The sequence below is a fragment of the Podarcis liolepis genome (genome assembly GCF_965112155.1).
Source record: "Podarcis liolepis genome assembly, chromosome: 3".
In the NCBI taxonomy this organism is placed as follows: Eukaryota; Metazoa; Chordata; class Lepidosauria; order Squamata; family Lacertidae; genus Podarcis; species Podarcis liolepis.
This window is the reverse complement of record NC_139557.1, coordinates 23,045,379-23,062,769: the sequence shown is the minus strand read 5'-3', so window position 1 is coordinate 23,062,769 and position 17,391 is coordinate 23,045,379. Positions and strand designations below refer to the sequence as shown.

At 45.8% G+C, this 17,391-nt stretch overlaps 1 long non-coding RNA gene across 1 annotated transcript in view; it reads left to right on the top strand.

Moving 5' to 3' along the window:
* LOC310703464 overlaps positions 1 to 15,657 on the top strand; it is a 40,845-nt gene extending 25,188 nt beyond the window's left edge. Inside the window, exons 4-5 of the long non-coding RNA XR_014524153.1 lie at positions 13,002 to 13,774; positions 14,648 to 15,657. This is a non-coding gene — a long non-coding RNA (uncharacterized lncRNA). The remainder of the gene's footprint in view (positions 1 to 13,001; positions 13,775 to 14,647) is intronic.
* Positions 15,658 to 17,391: the final 1,734 nt, after the last annotated feature.

The following is a 17,391-nucleotide window of genomic DNA, read 5'->3' as shown; positions in this document are numbered from 1 at the left end:
ACGTTTCGACGAGGTCTCACTCGTCATCTTCAGGCTGGTGCTTACGGCTTCTTGTTACTGGAACAGAGCAGGATCTCAGTGTTTGAGTTCCTATAAATACTGTTGAGGGGGTGTGGTGTATTCTGGGCAGAGAGGAAGTTCCCAGGATAGTGTGACTTTTCTTCTTTTGTTCCTTAATTACTTGAGGGATATCTTGAGTGATTTCTTGAGTGATATTCTGAGTACCACTTAGGAGGGTCATTAAGAGTGGATTAGTTGCTAAAGCTTTCGTGTCTTGACCTCTTGAGCTTGTGAAGAGTTTTTCTGAGAAGATGGCTGTACTGCACTTAGTTGTGCTCTGGCTTGGCTTCGTGTATAGGGGCGAGCTGTGGTTTTGTGCCCTGTGCCAGTCAGATCTGTGTAGGGATTGCAGGGGGGTGTAGCATCCGGAGGTGCCACTATGGTTTGGCTACTGGATGGTGTCTGTAATTTATCTGTTGTATCTCTCTTCACACAAGTGCCCATTAATGAAGCCTTGACAGCCATCCAAAACAAATACAATCCCCCCGAATACATCCTGGACCTGACCAACCACTGCCTAACCAACACGTACTTCATCCACAATGGACAAAGATACAAACAGATAGAAGGAGCACCTATGGGATCACCCCTCTCACCGGTCATCGCAAATCTGTACATGGAACACTTTGAAACCAATGCTTTAGACAAGTCAGAACACAAACCCAAACTTTGGCTCAGATATGTTGACGACACCTTTGTAATTTGGCCACACGGGAAAGAAAAACTAGATAGCTTCCTCACACATCTCAACAGCCTACACCCCAAAATACAATTCACTATGGAAATAGAAGCCAACAACCAACTTCCCTTCCTTGACGTCCTAATCTACAAAAAACCTGATGGCTCCCTAGGACACACCATCTACCGGAAAAAAACACACACCAACCGCTACTTACATGCACAATCACACCACCACCCTGCACAAATAAACTCCGTAGCCAAGACTCTCATCTCCAGAACCAAACGCCTGGCTGACAAAGACCACTTGACAACTGAGTTACAGAATCTCTCAAATGTGTTAATCGCCAATGGATACCAGCAAAACAGGGTTACGAAGCTAATCCAAAAAGAAACACCCCCCAAAAACCAAGACACAGAAGAAAACAATGGCATGGCCCTCCTTCCTTATATCAAGGGCACTACAGATAAAATTAGCAAAATCCTCCATAAACACAATATCAAAACAGCCTTTTGCACCAACCAAAAAATAGCCAATATCCTCAGAAACCCCAAAGATAAAATCCAGTTGGAAAACCAAGGGGTCTATGAAATACCCTGCAAAGTCTGCCCAGCCACGTACATTGGACAAACAAACAGACGAATAAATGCACGTATCGCAGAACACAAGAATGCCGTCAAAAAAGAAGAAAAAACTTCCTCTCTTTTCCAACACATGAAAGAAACAGGACACGAAATTAATTTTGCAGATTCCAAATTGCTCTTTAACATGGAACATCACCACAAGAGAATAATCATGGAAGCCATCGAGATAGAGAAACACCCTCACAACATGAACAAGCGTGACGACACGTCCCGCCTGCCAGACATCTGGAAATTAGCCCTCCCCACAAAAACCGACACCAGAACCAGAGGCACACAGAACGCCATCACCAATCAACCACACCAGACCCAAACCCAGACCCTCTCCACAGATAAATTACAGACACCATCCAGTAGCCAAACCATAGTGGCACCTCCGGATGCTACACCCCCCTGCAATCCCTACACAGATCTGACTGGCACAGGGCACAAAACCACAGCTCGCCCCTATACACGAAGCCAAGCCAGAGCACAACTAAGTGCAGTACAGCCATCTTCTCAGAAAAACTCTTCACAAGCTCAAGAGGTCAAGACACGAAAGCTTTAGCAACTAATCCACTCTTAATGACCCTCCTAAGTGGTACTCAGAATATCACTCAAGAAATCACTCAAGATATCCCTCAAGTAATTAAGGAACAAAAGAAGAAAAGTCACACTATCCTGGGAACTTCCTCTCTGCCCAGAATACACCACACCCCCTCAACAGTATTTATAGGAACTCAAACACTGAGATCCTGCTCTGTTCCAGTAACAAGAAGCCGTAAGCACCAGCCTGAAGATGACGAGTGAGACCTCGTCGAAACGTCGCCTAGACACCCCAACTCTTACACGGGAAGACACCCGAAGACACCAAAACCTGCATTCCTGTACCCGTGAAAATCTACGAAAGCATATATATATATATATATATATAACACGGCACTATTTTTTTCTTAGAAAAAGAGGTGCCGGAGCTCACCACGAATGCCTCCCTTGTTCTCTTGTTATAATGGGAATGGTGCCCACCTGAGAGGTCCGGCTGAAAAAAAAGTCCTGTGTGTATGTCTAGCTCATATTTGAGGTCAGGCTGTAATTGCTGCACCTTAGACGGCACCTTAAAAAGCAGAGACATCACTTTGCTGACAAAGGTCCGTATAGTTAAAGCTATGGCCTTGCCAGTAGTGATGCATGGAGGTGAGAGCTGGACCATAAAGAAGGCTGATCACCAAAGAATTGATACTTTTGAATGAGAAGAGAAGACTCCCTGGAAAAGACCCTGATGTTGGGAAAGATGGAGGGCACAAGGAGAAGGGGACGACAGAGAATGAGATGGTTGGACAGTGTTCTCGAAGCTACCAGCATGAGTTTGACCAAACTGCAGGAGGCAGTGGAAGACAGGAGTGCCTGGCATGCTCTGGTCCAAGGGGTCATGAAGAGTTGGACATGACTCAACGACTATCCTTACCATTCTGGAGCCGTGCGCCAAGCAGGCCTTGCAAACACACCCACCCCAAGCTTGATGGGCTCCAGGATGCTCTTGCACAAGATTTCATGGGGCTGTCCAAGTTCCTGCGAGATCTCGGGAGACCACCCACAGCCTGCACAAGAGCACCCCAGAGCCTGGAAAGCAAGGAAGGCGCAGAGCTTAAAAGATTTTTCCGTGCCTGGAAAACCCTGCACAAGAAGAGCTTTTAAGCTCTCCCCCTTTGCTGCATTTAATTCATGTAATTTCAACCAGCCAGCCTTCGACCACATCAAATTGATATCACACATGTTAAATACGTGCAAGTTGCAATTTTACTGTATTGAAGAAGAGAGGCGGTATCGGAAACTTTGGTTTCATGAATGCAGGAAATCCATTCCCTCTTAGCTTGGCTTCATTATCAATCGATGGGGAGGAGGTGTGGTTGCCTTATACTTATTTATTTATTCATGTAAAGCGTTTCTTAATTGCCATTCGTCAAATGATCCCAGAGTGTTGTACAAAACGGTGAATAAAATTAATTCACACATCGTATAAATACTGATTACAAACCAAGCAGCAAATTACTCGGGCCTTTGCCAAGAGCCAAGGGACCGAGTCACTGAGAGGCTGTGCCTGCTACCTCCCAGGAGCAATGTCAAAGCAAGTTGGAGACCAGCTTGGCCTTGTCCCTTGGCCAGAGAAGAAGCAGCAACAAGGAGCTTGCTTCCCCCCTCTTGATGACCTTGCTCGCTGGACCCTTGCCCCCATTCTTTTATGTTCGGCCGAAAAGAATGGGGAGCCACTGCCACCTGGGGGCCGAGAAAGGGCCAAATGGGTCCTTCAGAGTGAGGAATTTGGGGCAACGTGGCTTGGGAAGAATGCCTGCCATGGCTCTGCAGTTACAAACACTTTTTAAGATTAGATTCTAAAAACTGAAGGCATTTTCCTGGGCCCTTTTCCTGAATACCTGGCTCTGGGAAGAAGGACCTCCTTTGTCCTTTCGCATCAGCCCAGATAAGGCAGCAAGAAGGCCAAAGGTGGAGGTGGGTAGCTGGCTGCCATGAAGGGGAATAAAGTTTAGCTCCTAATTAGATGGTGCCTGCACATAGATGGCAAATAGATGGGGAAGAAATGGAGGCAGTGAGAGATTTTACTTTCTTGGGCTCCATGATCAGTGCAGATGGTGACAGCAGTCACGAAATTAAAAGACGCCTGCTCCTTGGGAGAAAGGCGATGGCAAACCTAGACAACATCTTAAAAAGCAGAGACATCACCTTGCCAACAAAGGTCCGTATAGTAAAAGCCATGGTTTTCCCAGTAGTGATGTATGGAAGTGAGAGCTGGACCATAAAGAAGGCTGATCGCCGAAGAATTGATGCTTTTGAATTATGGTGCTGGAGGAGACTCTTGAGAGTCCCATGGACTGCAAGAAGATCAAACCTCTCCATTCTGAAGGAAATCAGCCCTGAGCGCTCACTAGAAGGACAGATCGTGAAGCTGAGGCTCCAATACTTTGGCCACCTCATGAGAAGAGAAGACTCCCTGGAAAAGACCCTGATGTTGGGAAAGATGGAGGGCACACGGAGAAGGGGACGACAGAGAATGAGATGGTTGGATGGTGTTCTTGAAGCTACCAGCATGAGTTTGATCAAACTGCGGGAGGCAGTGGAGGACAGAAGTGCCTGGCGTGCTCTGGTCCATGGGGTCACGAAGAGTCGGACACGACTAAACGACTAAACAAGCACATTGTCAGCTGATGCTGAATGATGAGATGTGCTTTGGCCAACCATTGGCTTGCCCACACCCTACACGCCCATCTCAACTAAGACAGCAGAAACAAAGGGAAAGGATACTCTGGCCCCATCCATTGGCCGAAGGGGTAAGAGCATCAACTGCTGTTTAAGCAAGAGCACCAGCAAAGGAAGATCAGCTTAGCCCAAACGGGATAATAATGCCCATGTATAGCTCACCACTTTATTCTCATAGGCTGGCCCTGTAGCTTCTTGGGAGAGCTGGAAGTTTTGCTAGTGAATGACTATTGCTTTATTAAAGCAGTAGTTTTAACCAGGGAAGCAAAGGAGAACTCAGTGTGCAGAAATGATTTAAAACAGGCCAGAACTGCCACCACTGCAGTGTAAAGTTTCTGGCTGGGAAGAAACTTAATAATGTTGACTTCTCCAGGCTTTTTTTTTTTAAAAAAAATATTACTCCCCCAAACTGTGATAATAATGAGATTTCACATTTGCAACATCCCTGTCTCCCTGGATAAATTATGAAGAGATCAATTTCCCCCCATTAGCTTCCTCCTCATTAACAACTTGGCTGAGGTCAAGGAGCCCCTTTGCTTGCACTTAATGGTGAACAACCTTTCTCTTCGGATAGAGATTTTTCTTTGTCGAGATGAAATGGAACAAAATCAATGACTCTTATTTAAAGTTCAAAGTGAAATAGGTTTTCTTAAACAACAAGAAAAAGCCACACATAACACTCTCACATATATGATATGCACAGATTCTGACTAGGGCAGTATATATTATTAATCTCAAACCTGATAGAGACTGTATGAAATGGGAATATAATTTGCTGCCCTTTCATGAAAGTCAAACTCTGTTGCCTGAGGCGGCTGCCTCACTTTGCCTAATGGTAGAGCTGACTGAAATAAGAGTTTTGAAAGGCGGAAGCAAGTTGGCAAAAGCTTGAGCACTCTCTAAAATCTGATGAACAGATGCTGGCTAAAAACAGTGCAGCTGAGCTCAGTAACCTGAGGAAGACAGCATTTTTCTACTTGCAGGTCAGTCCCCTTAGTCAAAGGAGACAATGTTCAGGCAACGTTCTGTTTGCCACGTGTTCAAAGGTAAAGGTAAAGGACCCCTGGATGGTTACGTTCAGTCAAAGGCAACCATGGGGTTGTGGCGCTCATCTCGCTTCTCAGGCCAAGGGAGCTGGCATTTGTCCACAGACAGCTTTCCGGGTGATGTGGCCAGCATGACTAAACCACTTCTGGTGCAACAGAAAACCATGACAAGTGCCAGAACGCCATTTTACCTTCCCACCACAGCGGTGCCTATTTATCTACTTGCACTGGCATGCTTTTGAACTGCTAGGTTAGCAGGAACTGGGATAGAGCAAAGGGAGCGCACCCCATCACGGGGATTCGAACTGCCAACCTTCCAATTGGCAAGCCCAAGAGGCTCAGTGGTTTAGACCACAGCGCCACCCACGTTCAATAGCATTCTTATAGCGTACATAATATCCTCCAACATTTTCCCAGTGAAACTAGGGACTTCCCATTCCAGAATTATAATTTTACTATTTATACGCCACACATCTTACTGGGTTGTCCCAACCACTCTGGGTGGCTTCCAACATATATAAAAACATAATAAAACATTAAACATTAAAGGTTCCCTGTACAGGGCTGCCTTCGGACGGCTCAGGGGTCAGATAACTCCAGACCCTCCAACATATCTCCAGTGAAAATAGGGACATCTTAAGGAAAAGTGGGGCATACCTGGATCAAATCAGAAACCGGGATGGCTTCTCTAAATCAGGGACGTCCCTGGAAAATAGTGACACTTGAAGGGTCTGCATAAATGCCTATTCATTCAAACTAAGATTCCTAGAAATGCCCAGGCTTTCAGAGAGGCTGCTCTGTTTCCAGAAATAGTCTCGCAGGCACTGGTGGAATAATGGCTGCTGTTGCTGACAATTTCGGGAGGCTGAAAAAAAACTATAGTTCACAAGTTGCTTCTTGTCACCTGAAAGAAAGGGCAGAAGTAGGGGATTTCATAGGTAAGAAATTGTACCTACTGGGTACCAGGTTGCTTTTGCCTCATAAGAAGTCTGCTGACAGACATAACTACAGTAATTATCATGTTACCACATTCCCTGTAAAGAGTAAGAGTCAAAATAATTTTGCTGGTGAAAAGCATATTGGAAAGCCAATGAGAAATCAACTTATTCTAGGATAGCACTAAGTGAACTCCAGTTGGAACAAACGCTCCAGTGGGCGTTTGGCTCATATTGAATTAACAGCATTTACAACTGTCCTACTAGACCAGTGTTTCCCAACCTTTTTTGGGCAAAGGCACACTTGTTTCATAAAAAAATCTCGAGGCACACCACCATTACAGCCCCGTGACGTCAGCGTGCAGCGTCACGCCGGGAGGGACATGAATTGCTAGCAAATTACATAATCACCTCCTTGAGGGCTGGCTCATCTTCTCCGAAGGCAGAACCCCATTAATTAACAGCATAGACTCACACCATAGCCAAGACGAGGGGGGAAAACCTCAGTCATGCACAGTCATGCACATGTGGGGGCTAAATGAGGACGAAGACCGGGCAGAGAGCAGGGTTCAAATCACCCCACCTGGCCAGGACAATCCCTGGGTGCTCCCTTGGGCCACTTGCCTGACCCACCTCGCAGGGCTGTTGTTGCGAGGATAACACGGGGAGAACCACGCGCGCCCCCGGGAGCTCCTTGGAGGAGAAAGCGGGCGATGAATGCAATGCACGAAATATATGAGAGGCGACCAGGTTTTGCAGGTGAGGGGCCCCCGCCAGCCTCCGCTTCCAACACCCGGGGCAACGACGCCGAAGTTTCCCCCCGGGCTCGGCTCGGGGAGCAGCGCTGCTCCCCCCGGCTCCCCTTTGCCCTCCTGGCTCTCTCTGCCGCCCACTGGGGACCCCCCTCACCTGCCAAGTTCGGAGCGCCGGTGGAAGTTGCATGCATGCATGCAGGGCGCCGCGTTGCCATTGCATTGCACTGCACTCCATGCAACGCCTGCACGCATGCATTGCCTTGCACGCCCGCCAAGGGGTCTCCCCGCGGTCCGATGCGTCCCCTCCGGCGCGGATGCAGCATTGCAAAAATAAACCCCCCCCGACGCAGCCCTACCTGGGGGGCAGCCTCCGCCGCTCCGCCTCCGCGGGGATCCCCGGGCTCCATCCTGCCGCCCGATCTCCGCAGGGGCGCAGGCAGGCTGCGCGGGGTCTGCGCGGAAGAGCCCCTGCCCGCCCGGCCGCCGCCGCTGCGCTCATTCCATGGCCGGGAGAAGAGCGCTTCAAACAAAACGCCCGGCCCGCCAGGCCACGCTGGGAAACGTAGTTTGTGCACCCCGCGCGGGCGCGGAACCCAAGGGTGAGGGGACTACGGATCCCGGCAGCCCCCGCGCCGGGGACGGAGGGGGAGAGGCTGGGTGCAGGGATGGAGGGACGGGTGGGCGAGCGAGTGAGTGAGTGGCAGCCGCCAAGCCTTGGCCGAGAGCCAGGAAGGGCCTCCCTGGAGGAGGAGGAGGAGGAGGGAGGCACAGAGCGGGAGGGAGGGAACCCCAGGGGTCATCTAGTGACGGCGCCCCAATCGAAAATTTGACTTAAAAATTTTTTTTCCGAATTTTTTAATTTTTCCCGCGGCACACCAGGCAACATCTCGCGGCACACTAGTGTGCCGCGGAACAGTGGTTGGGAAACACTGTACTAGACAACCATAAATACTAGTATTTATTTGCTTATTACAGTTGTTTTCTAACCTTCTAAAGAGCTGTCAGCTGCACACAGGGGGCTTTTTCTTATTTTATTCCGGCAACAAATGTAAAGCTTAATGGCTTTGGGCTTAGATCATCCTAGACAAACTCCAGAACTCTATCCCAGGGATAGCCAGCAGACCACCCTCCAGATGTCAAGCATTGCAACTCTCATCATCCTTGCCCAACAAGCCACGCTGGTTGAAGCTGATAAGACTTGCTTAGGGCTAGATCGAGGTAGCAAATGTAGTGTCTTCCAGAAGTTGTTGGACTCCAACTCCCGACAATATCATAACACTACTTCATGGCTGTCTATAGAAATAGACCCTTAAGAGAACACAGAGTCACTGTACAGTACCATCTGAACTTGTATCTATTGCACGTTTATTAATGAGTGATGCTAAACGAGTCAGGTGCTCAGAAAGGCTTGACAGAATAGCTTTAGGAATGCTCAGAAAAAAACAATTATCTAGACCCATTTCAATTTGGCTTTACGCCTGGTTTAGGGACTGAAGTCCTGGTCAATGGCTGCCTGCCACCAATCACCATTGTTGGGATAGAGATAGGGGGAGTGCAACCATGTTGATTCTTTTGGACTTTTATTAACATTGACCACAGCATCTTTGGGATGAGCTTCGGGGAGTTGGGGACATTGCTTTGCGGTGGTTCCATTCTTGTCCCCAAGGGTGCTTTCAGAAAGCAGCATTGGAGACTTCTGTTCAACCCTGTAGGAACTATCCTATGTGGTCCTACGGTCATCAGGCATTTTACCTGTGCTGTACATTATCTATATGAAGTATCTGGGAGCAACAATCAGGGGATCTGAAGCTAAGTGTCATTAATATGCTGGTGACACCCAGCTCCATCTCTCTGTTCCATCAGTATCAGGAGGGGCAATGAAAGTCCTGAATCATTGCCCATAGATGGTAGTTGGCTGCATGTGGACTGATAAATTGAAACTAAATACAGATAAGATTGAAGTTCTGTGGTTGGATTTTTACTAAATGTGGAATTTGGTGGAACAGCCAGTTCTGATTTGGATTACACCGCTCTTGAAGGAGCTGGTTCATAGTCTTAAATTCATTGTCCTAGAACCATAATCATCACTCCTCAGTATCTAGCCATTCCTATGCTTGGTTTTGGATAGCGATGCTATTTCCCCTCCCCTCTCCATCATGTGTGCGCTTTACACACCATTGTTGTGTGAACAGGGCTTCTGCTGTAATGTATACTATTTACAGAGACACTTTGCTCAGAATGGTTGGAAGCGCTTCTCTCCTCTTGGTACTATGTCAGGGCGCTGGGTACCAAAATGGCACCCAGCTCTGATGTGATGGGACTGCTCTGGAATACCTGCTGCAAAACTAGCAATGCATGTTTAACATATTGTTTTAATTCTGTTGTAAAGTCTGCCACCTTGAATATTTCTCCTGTAGAGGTGGGATATAAATCCTAAACAAACAAACATCTTAAGCGCCTTTAAGCTGAGGGGTGCCCCGCTTACTGGAAGCATCCATGCTGTCTTAACAGCTGCCATGATAATGTCTATTCCAAAAATTGAAAAAAGAAACAGATTTGCAGATTTCCCCTTTCAGCCAATATTGTATGCATTAGGGACATTCTTTAGAGAGTTAAAAAGACAAGGGAGTTATCTCCTACAAATCTTTAAGCTAATGCTTGGCTGGAGTCAATAATCACTTGCCTGCTGGACAGATGTTCACTGATATTAACTGCTGCCGAAGAGCTGCCAAAAAAATGGAAATGAGGGGGAGGGGGGGGAACCCACATTTCTTGCCCAAAAAGAAGGAAAGAATCAGATGAAAGCTGTCTTTTCAATTAGTATTGGCTGCATATTGTATGTGATGGAGCCAACTGATTTACATATGTTACTTATTAAATAATTCTTAAGGCAAAAATTCACCTGACTACTGTTTTGATGCCAGTGAACAGAAGACAGTTTTATAATGTCTATATTGATAAGGATGATAGAATGAAATGGAAGAGAATCTACAAATGGTCATTGGACAGGGGAATCGGGTGAATGAACACAACATGTGGATATATGTATATATGTGTGGAAATACCCATCAGTGCTCACAGTATGACAGTATTTGTTTATAGTGAACATCATTCGTAATAAGAGTATTGATGCATAGGATAGGCCCACCCATGAGGCAAGGTGAGGGGACTGCCTCAGGTGGCAAGATTCACAGGGGCAACAGATTCTGATGTAGATTTTTATCCCCCTCCCCCCATGTTCCTGATGTAGATCTTCACTTACCCTTTCTTCCCTGGGGAAGGAGGCACCATTTTGTGATTCACCTCAGGTACCAAAATATCTTGGACTGGCCCTGGGATAGTCACAAGTGGATAAAAGGGGGAAATTATTACTGCTGACCTAAATGTTCACCAGGAAATATTTTTGTAGCAGTCAAGGAGTTTGGAAGGAGTTTGAATGTTCCCCAATCCTCTGTCTCAGTGCTCACCCCCACCTTGACATCAGCTTTAGTGCAATTTTAAAAACACTGTCATTTTCTTCATGCTGTCTTTGTGAGCCCAGCCAATGAGGAATTAAATAGTATGCCCTGGTACCATGTAGCCAATTAGATTTGGACATGTGACAATGTTGCAAAGCCAATTCAGAGTGACAGCATAAATCATCCCCCTCACTTTGAATATGTGAACAGTTTTGTGTTTGTTTGCCACTCTCCTGAGAAAAGAAAAATCTGTCTAGAGGGTGCTTTTTACAGGGTTGGAAACTAAAAGCCCCCTCAATTCTTAAATAAAATACCATACAAGTTTTGGGCGAAGCAGGCAAAAATATGATTGTTTGAGAGTATTACTTTCAACCTGGTAATGTTGGTGCTACAAAAGCGTTCCATGTACCAGAGTTGTTCAGGGCTAAAATGATTCAAGAAATAGGCTGGCTGAGATTGTGTCAGCTGAAGAAGGACAGTATTTTCAACTAGGCACCAAAGTGAATTAGCTTTCCACTCACAACTGGTTTTCAATATTTCCTGAAAAGATATTAGCAGATGAAAGATGTAGGGAATTCTGAAGGAAATAGCACAGCTGCAATGGTTGTGTGTAGCCAAGAATATCAGCGATGCTACTGTAAAACAAAGTGCTCCCCTAACAATATCGTTTCTGCACCTAAAGTGGGGGCACATTTCCACTCCCAGCTTAACTCTAATCTAACATATTTACCTACATATTTAACACAATACATACTATCACATACAGGTTTACCAAAGTTACTCTAACATTTACAAATTTCATTTACATATACAAACATACCTCAGATATATTGGAGGTTTGGTTCCAGACCACCACAATAAAGTGATTATCACAACAGAGTCACACATTTTTTTGTTTGTTTCCCAGTGCATATAAAAGTTATTTTCATACTATAATGTAGTCTATTAAGCCAGGCCCCCCTGGCTGCAGGGGCAAGAGTGTAACCCCCCCCCCCAGCCCTAGCTAGCTCCTGTCAATTTCAATTTATCTTAGTGTTTTGTTTTTATAACCAAATTCAGTTCTCCACATTTCCACATCAGGTTTTTTTGTTTTTAAAAAATCCTTATGAAGATACATTGGCATTTTAGGGCTGATTTCTCCTAATATATAAATGCTTGTCTGCAATTCTGCCTAACATATATACATTTTTGCAAAGCAGTTTCCACTAAAGCAACAGCTAAAGGAACACTTGTTTGTACAGTACTTTGACTAATACATGCATTTTCACACACATTACTTGGCTGGAGAACTGTACTGACTGCAAAAATTCAGAGAAGCAAGAATGTCAAAGGATGGTTGTATTGTGCTCTAGTGTGAATTAGGTAGATTTGTGCTTAAATTTGAACCTAATCGAATTTCTGTTCTACCCTTAAAGTTGAGTTGTACTGTGGGGTGGGATCCACGAGTGAACATGGAGAGATCAGATCAGTGAGCAACCCCAAAGCCAGTCGTTTCCTTCTGTTGACTGCCCAGGTTAATCTGTCCCAGCCTGAAGACTTTATAGCTTTTCCTATTGAAGAGAGCCAATGATGAAACTGGGCAAGTGGAATCGATCTGGTACCTGTGAATTCTTTGATGCCTAGAGAGAATCACCAATCTGAAGCTCAGGGGCTCACAAGAGCCAGGGATTTCTACTTCTAGCTCTAACAGCACCTAATAATAGCATGCTTTATAGACAGAGAAAGCTACAGAAAGGTATTCTCTGCAAATGGACTAGCTATACTGAAAGTAGTGCCAGATTTGGCCCAGCCTGTGGGATTTTTGAAATGGCGGGAAAACATGGCATCTGAACTTCTGACTTGACCTTTTCCTACTGCTAAAATGATTTAAGTATAATACAAAGTAAAATATACGTATAAGAAGGATAAGCAAGAAAAGAAAGATAACCCAGCAACATGCTGAAACTATAATTACAAACCAAAGATTTGGTTTTAAGAGTGGGAGGGTGAAAAAGAACTAGCTGTACATAGGAAACACAGCACACAGAGACAGACAATAATATTTATGAAACAGGTTGGGTATTTTGACAAATGCACATACACCCTCCTGCATTAATTAATGTGTGTCCTGCTGTTAATTTGGCTTATTTTGCTAGTAAGGAGGATGATAAAAGAACATAACCAATTTATTGACAGGTACAAACTGGCAACTGATAGATTGTAGAAATCTATCAGAGTCCAGGATATAGCTACTATGATTAACAGCGTAATTCTAGCCATGTCTGCTCAGAAGGAAGTCCTATTGAATTCAGTGGTGCTTATTCCCAGGTAAGTGGGGTAAGGATTGCTGCCCATGTTAACCAATCTTATATGGATTAGGGAATAGACAATCGTTTTCTAGAAAAATAGACAGGTGTCTCCAATAGAGGCTGGTTCATTAGGGCAACCAAAGCTCAAATGAAATAGCCAGCTTTAAAAAAAATAAAAATAAAAATAAAAACAATCTTAGAGCCACACTCCTGTCACACATGTACTTCCACAATCCCTGTCAATGTAGAGAGAATCCTGGATGCTTTTCTGTCAATTTCCTGTTCTCTGGCCAATTCTCCTAGACTCTGGAGCCTTCGCTTTTTCTTCCTCACCACGATCTGCCCAAGGCCATCAATTGTCAATTTATCCCACCTCCATAAAGGAAAGACAGTTACTTCAGTCATGCTTACATACATACATACATACATGTTCAGATATTTGTGCTTCTTTAACTTTTTTTTTATCAGGGTCTATGGAACTGTAGAGCGCTGCCTAAAACGGGTAAAAAGTTACATTCGAAACATGCAGAGTGAAGACCGGCTTTCCCAACTTTCTCTCATATCCATCCAAAAGTCTCTTATAACTGAACTGCAAAGTCAAGGAAGCTTCTATGATGCACAGAAAGGAGACAGGAGAATTGCATTAGCTTATGAATGAAGGTAAGATCAACTGCATTTGTTTTATTAGCATGTTATCATATTTAAGTGATTGAGTGCTGGGAAGGTGTGATCACTCTGTTCTAATACTTTTACCTGCCAAATATTGGACACACTGAATAGTGTAAAAGCAGCTCCACTGTATGCCAACAGTTGGGTGGAGCTTGTAATTGCTGGATACTATCCAGTGGTGTGGTTTTCCCAAGGCAACTAGCCATAACTGTCCCCTTACAAAAAATGTCACTGCACACCATTGAATGAAAGCCTCCTTCCCCACAGCCACCCTTGCTCAAGCTTAGAAGCTTTGGTGTGTGTGGCCCAGGAGAGAGTATTCCCTGTGGCAGCTCCCTGGTTGAGGAATTCCCTTTCCAGAGGTGCATCTGACACCTTCATTACATAGTTTCTAGCATATGCTGAAGACACACCTCTTTACCTGGCCTTTGGCATCTGAGATATGTGTTTTTAGGATTCAAGCTGTTCTGGTGACTGTAATTGGTCTTAACTATTTCAATGCATAATTTTAGATGGTTGTAACCTGCCCTGGGACCAGCTAGTGAAGGACGGTAATAAAATGAATAATATGCAAGGGGCGATTTCTTTGTTTCCAATGACACATACAGCAATACAGAATGACATTAATGCTCAGTAGGTGCAGGGATAACTGCAGCTTGAATATAAAGGAACAGGCACATTTTACATATTTTTAAAAAGCCGAACATGCATTAAAAGCCATATAAGCAAACTTACTAGTGTCAGAGGAGCTGCTAGGTTGTGAAGGTCATTGTGACATGCCTTTCATTGTGACACCTCCCTCTGCCAGCTCATTGGTTACTAGACATGTCCTTTTTAATATATATACTTTATTGAAATTCGTAGATATCAGAACCAGAGGAGTCTCAGTCTGCACCGGATCCTTTGCCTCTGAACCAAGTCTGGGGCCTGATCCTGAAGAGTCCCAGTCTGCACAGGTTCCCCTGCAACAAACACCAGCGGGGCCGAGTCAGGGGCCTGAGCTTGCCCTGGCTCCAGATTCAGGGATTACCTCATTACCTTCAGCTGGGCAATCACTTACAGCTGCTCTACTACCAGTTTGGTCAGGGGAGGCTGAGGCAGCCCCTGGGTCTAATAACCCACTGATGTTTTTGCCTGCCTGGCCTACCAGAATGCTGGTAGCATTCAGAACGATTTCTGATTGTGGCGCTCAGTTCACCTCCCGTTTCTGGCATGGCCTACATCAGGCTCTTGGGACAGAGGTCTGTCTATCATCGGCCTACCATCCACAGACCAACGAACAGACCGAATGGGCGAATGCGGAGTTGGAGCAGTACCTCCGGTGCTACTGCAGTTTCCACCAGGACGATTGGGTCGACTATCTGGCATTGGCCGAGTTTGCCTACAACAATGCAGTGAACGCTTCCACCCAACAGCCCCTGTTCCAGGACAACTATGGGTACCACCCGCATTTGTTCCCAAGCGTGCTGGCGGTGTCTGCAGTTCCCGCAGTGACGGACTGGCTGCTGGAGCTCCAATCCCAACAGCAACTTCTGATGGAGCAACTACGCCAGGCCAAGGACACCTATAAGACCCAGGCCGACCACCACCTATAAGACCCAGGCCGGAACTCCATGTTGGTGATCGTGTGTGGCTCTCCACACGACACCTGCACCCCTCTACAGCCGAGTGCCTGTATCAGACTCCAGAAGCCACCCGAGGGACCCAGTGAGGCACCTCTGGCGGGGGCCACATAAAGAAGGGAAAAAAGTAATATGGATGGAATAGTACTTGACACACTAGCAGTAATTCCAACATTGGTAGACAAGTAAGTGCTTCTGAAGAGAAATACTGCCATGGATGTACCGTCCTTCTCTTGTAAATTTCTGTGCTGCAATCTGGAGACTGCTCTAACGTCCCCCCCTCCAGTGGCATAAAAGTGGACAACTTTGTGTTAGAATTGAAAATGTCTACAAATGTTTCAGGAACGATCCATGAATAAGATAGTGGATTCCTCTTGGGATACAGATCAGGAGAGTGCTCTGGGTCCCATTTGTCTCTTTCTTTTCCAGGCTTTCAAGATTGCAAAAAGTCTTATCCCGCTTTGGGAAAAGAAGTAAGGTCTCACCCCTCCCAGAGACCTTCCCCTCCCATTCTCCCTCCCCTTCCTGCCTCCCAGGGCCCGATGTGGCGTTTGCCCCTTCCTTGTGATTATGTTTGTACAGGGGGATGGAAATAGTTAATGTAGATTGACCAATGAGAAGGCTCAGAGGCGCAGCCTACCTGGTTTTGAGGCTCAGCCCAGGGGTTTTACCATTGGGAGATAGGGGAGACAAAGCCAGTAAAAGTCGAACTTAGCAGTTGTGAGAGTTAGTGGGAAACAGGGATAGAACTGAAGGAGAAGTGTGTGACAGTGTGAGATAGTGCCACATCTAGTTAAGGGCACACATTTGAGAAACCATTCTGAACATATTTAAAACTTGTTCGTTCTTCAATAAACTTTAATCTTCATTGTTGACTTTACAACCTGACTGAGACTCAGTATTGCACCAGAAGAAACCTGGCTGCTGGCAGCGGAAGAATAAAGCAGTGGTGTACAGGTCAATAGTCTGTGGAATGACCAGGGGCTCTGTACAAACACCACAAAATTGGCAGCAGCGGTGGGATAAATACACCTGTGAGGGGAAAGGTAGATTGAGGAATGACCACCTTATCCTGGGTGAGAAGACATACTGGTGTATTTGTGGAAAACCCAGTGTGTGAAGTGAGGCCAAAGTAATAAATCGAAAAGAGAACTTGAAGCTATTCTGGCAGAGGTTTAGACTTGTGGTTGGGTGAAGTGAGCTTGCAGGGTCAGTGTGAAGACCCAGTGCAGGACTTCTGGGCCAGAGTCTAAAAGGAAACCTAGCTGGAGGGAATAAGGTAAAGGTACCCCTGCCCGTACGGGCCAGTCTTGGCAGACTCTAGGGTTGTGCGCTCATCTCACTTAAGAGGCCGGGAGCCAGCGCTGTCCGCAGACACTTCTGGGTCACGTGGCCAGCGTGACAAAGCTGCTCTGGCGAGCCAGCACCAGCGCAGCACACAGAAAGGCCGTTTACCTTCCTGCTATAAAGCGGTACCTATTTATCTACTTGCACTTAAGAGTGCTTTCGAACTGCTAGGTGGGCAGGAGCTGGGAGTTTTACACACAGCACCACCCGCACTGGAGGGAATAGCAGTGGGTTAAAAAAAAAAATCTATCTGACCCTGTTTTGCTGTCAAATCTCACTCAAAATGCCACCCAAAAAGCCTAGAAATCCTGTTAGGGAAACTCCATATGAAAGCTCTGAAGGGGGGTGGTGGGTGGTGGGATGGGAATCCTCAGGAAGAGGGGCAGATTTTAGAAGAAATATTAGAAATTCCCTCTGAGGCAGTAGAGCTTTAAACTCTTTAGAATTTTAAAAATGGAAATTGGAACAGGAATACAAATTTAAATTAGAGAGACAAAGCTGAACAAGAAAGGGAGCAGTACCGCCTGAGGGAAAAAGAGATGGAATTCCAGTTAGAAATGCGGAGACTGGAACTAGCAGTTGGGGAAAACCAAAATAATAGTAATAGTGCAAGTGACCAAAGCCAGTTTAGGGTAGATC